Source organism: Anarrhichthys ocellatus, unplaced genomic scaffold (genome assembly GCF_004355925.1).
Source record: "Anarrhichthys ocellatus isolate YVR2014 unplaced genomic scaffold, GSC_Weel_1.0 scaffold5, whole genome shotgun sequence".
Classification (NCBI taxonomy): Eukaryota; Metazoa; Chordata; class Actinopteri; order Perciformes; family Anarhichadidae; genus Anarrhichthys; species Anarrhichthys ocellatus.
In genome coordinates, this window is record NW_022280035.1 from 5,297,257 (window position 1) to 5,302,830 (window position 5,574).

Below are 5,574 nucleotides of genomic sequence, written 5' to 3' on the forward strand. Positions count from 1 at the left end.
ATATATATATATATATATATATATATATATTTATATATATATATATATATACTGTGTGTATGTGTTTGCACATGTCTTAGGAGTGAGCATCAACATTGCTTCCTACGGAAATCAGCTTATCTGTGATCTGTGTACACGCTGAGAGCAGACATGCATTAAAAGACAACAAACATGACCAGGTCAGATCACCGCATGCTATTCGCAGAGCTGATCAGTCTCACTCACCCCATGGCCGTAAAGAATCAGTGCTGTGGAGTCATGAGTGCCATTAAGCCCTGGCAATTGCACCAGAAAGCAGCTGCATTTAGTTTGAGTTGACTTCATATTCATGGGGAAAACAGAAGCTCTACAGAGCAGCAGGATTACCAATAGTCCACCATGCAACATGTGCAGTGTGCCTGAGCTCCAGCGATTTAAACCCTATTCTTGTGTGCTGTTGTTTGTTGATACAACGAGATCTACTCAGCAGAAGGACAAATGTCCATATTGTGTCTCCTCAGCAAAAAGGGTTAAATGACGCCACAAGCCACTTGAACGCATACCTCTTACAGCGGTTGTTAACTGTCAAAGGATCCTTAATTTATTTCATTCTGTTCAGCTGTTTTTTTGCGTGCTTTCCTCTGAGCCCGTTTTCAGTGGGTCGCGGGCCTTTGACTGACAAAAAAAAAAGAAAAATGTGATTTTATTTTGAAGGGAATTTTTTTATGCAGCGGAATTATTCCAGCATTTACGGCACTTGTTCAGCGGTGCAGGAAAAACACCGACCAATGCGTTGTGAATCACATCACATGATGCAGCTCATCCAATCAAATATGGGTATTCTGACGAGTTTCCTGACTTGAGTGAGATGCACACACACCGTGACACATGGGGGAGAGACGAGGATATATTCAGCAGAGCAGGACTATTGAGTTGTGAAAGTCAAATCATAGGACGATTTCCAAAAGAGAAAATTGGCCAGAGAGACCAGAGTCATAGAGGTGAATTCTTCCAACACTAAATTCTCTTTTTAGAAGATGAGAAAAATATAATATTGTGGCCTTTTCACTTCATCCTGTGTGAACTGAATTTAAAGCTGCAGGGCAATTCAATGAAAATAACTTTTCTAAAATGAATTTCATTACAAAATTTATTTATTAATCCAGCCATTATTTTACTTTAAATGAGAAGACCATTTATTCATGTATTTCTATGTATTATTTATAATCCATCCAGTTAAATTTGAAAAATTAGAATAATATTTGTTAAAATATAATTGACGTGTACTTTCTTTATTTGATTTGGCACTTGTTTACTACACAGATATGTTTAGACTTCTTGAATATAGATATACCCAAATTATATATATATATATATATATATATATATAATTTGGGTAGTGGGTCACGGCTTGTCATTAAGGGGTGATGGTGGGTCCCACAGCCAGACCAGTTGAGAACCACTGCGTTAGAGAATATCCAGCTGGTTGGGTCTCTTGGTTACTCTAATCCTGACAATCGCACTAATAAGATTAGGCCTCACTGCTGTGATAGTAACCCTCTGGACCACTTCATAACCTCCCTCTGTCTCCCCCACTGTCTCTCCAATTCACTGCTGCTTTCCCTTGTTCAATTGGGACATTTGTATGCATTGCATTTAGTGTTAAAACATGTATAAATAACAACTTCTTCATTGGTACTTACTTATATGAGCGTAAAAGAAGCAAAGAGTCAGTTGTTTGGAAGGCAGCTGTGTGATCCAGATTCTAAATTCGATTGTTCCAAGTCCAGCGTGTTGTGTTTAGTGGCTCCAGACTCTCAGGCTGTACACACAGCTAGATGAACGAAAAGAGAAAGAAGGACCCCAGATGAGACAATCCCAGATGGGCGCTGCATGGCTGAAGCCAACTGTGACTTGGTGATGGAGAGAATAAAAAGAAGAAAAAAAGGCGCAGGAATGCGTACTTCATGTAACCAAAAGACTGTAATTGTATCTTTTAGCTTTTTTCAGTTCAGTTTCCCACTATTCAGGTCAAGACAAAAGCTTGGAAGTTGGGATGTAATCTAAAACACGTGTGCTGCTCTCTACCTCCGGCTACACTCTGGTCGACGTCCTGCCTCCGTATACGCACCAGTCTGTTTGCAGTTTCTGTGTAGTATCACCATCACGCTGCGAGTTATGGACATTTTCTCAATTCTGCTTTTTGGCTGCAGAACAGATCGGAAATGACTTTAGGTGAGATGACAAAGAGAAGCGTCTTGTTTAGACGTCTCTTGGCCGATCCAGGAGAGAGAGAGGAACATGGATGTGATTAAATAGTTGAGATTTATGGGGGTCAGTTTTTTAAGACCCGAGAGTCCCGTGCTAATTGCATCTTCCTTAATAACCTATTTAGAACCACACCTTCCCTGATGGACGAGATCATCCGAGTAACCGCGGCCTTTAGCTGCTGATGCTCGCTGAGAGGGAAGTGATCCATCTTCATGCTGAGCTTTCTCAGACAGAGCTTAAACTGAGGTGGGGGGGGGGGCAGATGGTGCATCCTCTGGCCAGCAGCGAGTGAATCGAGTTACTTTTGACCCACAGGTCTCCGCCACGCTTCAAAAGTGTTCAAAGTAGCCGTCGCTATTAGTCTGGGTGGCCATGCGGCAATTACTCAGTCACTAATTAGTGGCAGAGGGTTAAAGCACAAGGCCCATCTGTTTCTTAAAGTCAGATCTAAGGAGGGCTTCACTATACATCCTGCAGTGAGTTATAGATTGTTACAGCAGCACACATGTGAAGCAGGGGATTATCTCATGGCTGCTTCCAGTTACTGTATACTGACTCACAATATAACTGTATGCCCCAAAACAGGGGGTCTAGATCAGCTGTTTGGAGGTTAGTTATCTAAAAAACGCATAATTTTAAGGCTGCGAGTTAACTAACGATCATTTTTAAGATTAATTATGAACTATTTCATCTGACCAGCAGTCCAAAATGAAAATATATTCAGCTTACAATCATACAAGACAAGAAAAACTGAAAATAACAGAATATTTTGCATTTTTGCTTTAAAAAATAGTCAAAATAGTTGCAGTTTTGACTAATAAATTGATTGACTATCAATGGCAGCTCTACATTGTAGATGTCACTACTAAACAGCACTGCTGACTCTGGTAGTGGAGTCGTTAAATTGTTACTTTACCATGTTTTGGGCCCAAAGCTACATTAAAAAGAAATAAAAGAAAGAATACATGAAGAATGACGTGTTCTGACTCTTCTCCAGCAGACATGTCCTCCCTGATCTTCATCCTCAGCGAATGACCAAACTCAGATGAGCCGGTGTGTCGTGACTTCGCTAAGACTGAAAGTCATGCCGTCTGCTTGATGTTTCGCCAGAGACACTTTGTTGTCGTGCATGCCCATCTTGATCGCATGAGATGACAAATGCTGCACAGCGCAGCATTGCTCACAGGCTCAAAATCTGCTCCACTTTCATTTCTATGATTAATAACTGCATCAAGGCAACAAACAACCGTCCATCTGTTATGAATCAGTCACAGCAGTCTGGTCCGAGGAGAAAAGACACAGTGAGTTTACTCTTCACCACTCTCACGTGGACTTTTGACTTTTCATATCTTCAAAAGTGAGTAAATTGTCGGGCTTAGTTGAAACGTCCGCTGCGTGTATGCGTACTTGAGCTTATCACTTAAAATCACATGAGCGTGTGTGTGTGTACCTTGAGGACGGTGTGTGTATTTTTTAGCCGTGCGTGGTCGCGTTCGGTGCCTTTTGTTTGAGCCCACTGTCAGCGCGGAGGAGGGTGGGAGTCGGGGGTGGCGGGCACATTGAAAAGAGCCGAGCAGACAGAGAAATGACCACATGGAAGGGAGCTGCCATAGAGTAGCCTGCTCCGACACCGACAGACAGGCTGTGACGGTGATGGTCGCCTATCGAATGCAAACCTTCACAGAGCTCAAGTCTGGATGGGACCGCATCAAAAGGCCAACCGGGACTAATTTGTCATGATTACAGCAGGTAATGAAGAAACCATATTTTACTGTCTGACAGGATTAAAGCGAATAGAAACTCAAACAGTCATTCAGTTGGGAGATGTGTGTAGACTGAAGGTTGTGTGTGTGTGTTTAGATTCTTTCTGATTATATGTTGTTTTGTACACACATCTGTGTAGATTTAATGTGCAGCACATGACTTCATGTACAGTTGGTGTTGTTACTCAAATCCTCTGCACACAGCTTAACAGCAGGATTATATGGTATCTTCATGGAGATATCATTTTATTTAAACGTGCACACGTATGAAAGTGCAGGCTAATGTATTACTGGATGAACTCGGGTTGTTTTGGGATCCAGGGAAGGATTGAACAAGCCTTAATCTCTGTTCAACAAATTAAAACGATTTTAAATCCCTTCAGCCAAAGCTAATTAAAGCTGGTGGATTTCTAGTTCAAATTAGTTTATTTCTGCTCCACAAAGTGTCAGTATTCACTTTCAATGTACTTACTTTACATCAGCATGACAGAGCTGTCCTCTCCTCCATGTCCTCTACCACCCTGCTTTATTATCTAGGGTCATTTAGTTTATTTCATAATTATTTAGTTTAGTAGATTATCCCTCATTAAAATGAACAACAATTACAGCACCAGCTGTGCCAGCAGCTTCAGTAACAATGTTCTGGTGCAGCCATTCAAATGTCCAAAGCAGCATCCTCTGTGTCTCCTGGTTCCTAACACACAGTTACCTTCTTGTGTTTTCTTGGTGTAGATGTTGTAAAGAAATACAGTATTAATTAATTGATTACGTTTGTCTGTGCTCTTTTTATTTCGACCCTATATTTAGATTGAGCAAATGTCTGCTTTACAAACAACTTAAACAAATAATCGATTATACATTTCCTGCTGATCGACTTCTTATTTCAGCTCTAACTTTGACAGCAGTTTGGTGAACGATACAACTACCGAGCTGTTCTTGCTCCGTACACATTTTCATGAGGACGATCAAAGCATTGATGTATGAAGTCTTTTGACCTATCAGCAGAAAATGTGGTCGGTAGCCAGAGGGGACAAAGCAGCTCTATTACATCAGAGTCAAATAATTGAACAGGACAGAACTCGGCACACCAGGGCCCGGTGTATAGCAGTGTTGAAGTTTACTGAACTCATGATTAAAAGAACCGCTTGCTAAGAAAAAGCGGATTAAAATGAGTATGTTTTGGAAAAGCTTTGCTCGTGTCATACTACAACTAGTCTATACTTTAAAGTGGTGCTGATGTGCTCATTCATTTAGTAGTAGTGTATTTATATGTTTTGGCGTGTGTACAAACCAATCTTTTGGTCAAACTCTGCCTACTTTCACCCAAAATTCATTCCAATTGGACTCACTGGTGATTCTATCCTTTCATCATGTGGAGGCTGGTGGTGAGGGGGGGTGAGACAGGGTGGGACGTGGTGTATCTGCCATCTGTCCCATCGTGCCAGGGTCCGGCTGTGTCCTCCTACCCACTTACAGAGGCATGTGCGTCGCAGGTCCCCACTTCTCCTTCTGCTCACACACACACACACACACACACACACACACACACACACACACACAC

General features: G+C 41.6%; 1 protein-coding gene across 2 annotated transcripts in view; it reads left to right on the forward strand.

The window, feature by feature from the left end:
* prickle3 (prickle homolog 3) overlaps positions 1 to 5,574 on the forward strand; it is a 22,256-nt gene that overhangs the window by 8,960 nt on the left and 7,722 nt on the right. Inside the window, exon 1 of one of the 2 annotated variants that reach the window (XM_031844667.1) lies at positions 3,911 to 3,999. The exons of the other annotated variant lie outside the window; for it this stretch is intronic. The gene's annotated coding sequence lies outside the window, so the exon portion shown is untranslated. Of the gene's footprint in view, positions 1 to 3,910; positions 4,000 to 5,574 lie in introns of those variants that run through there. 2 annotated transcript variants of the gene reach the window in all.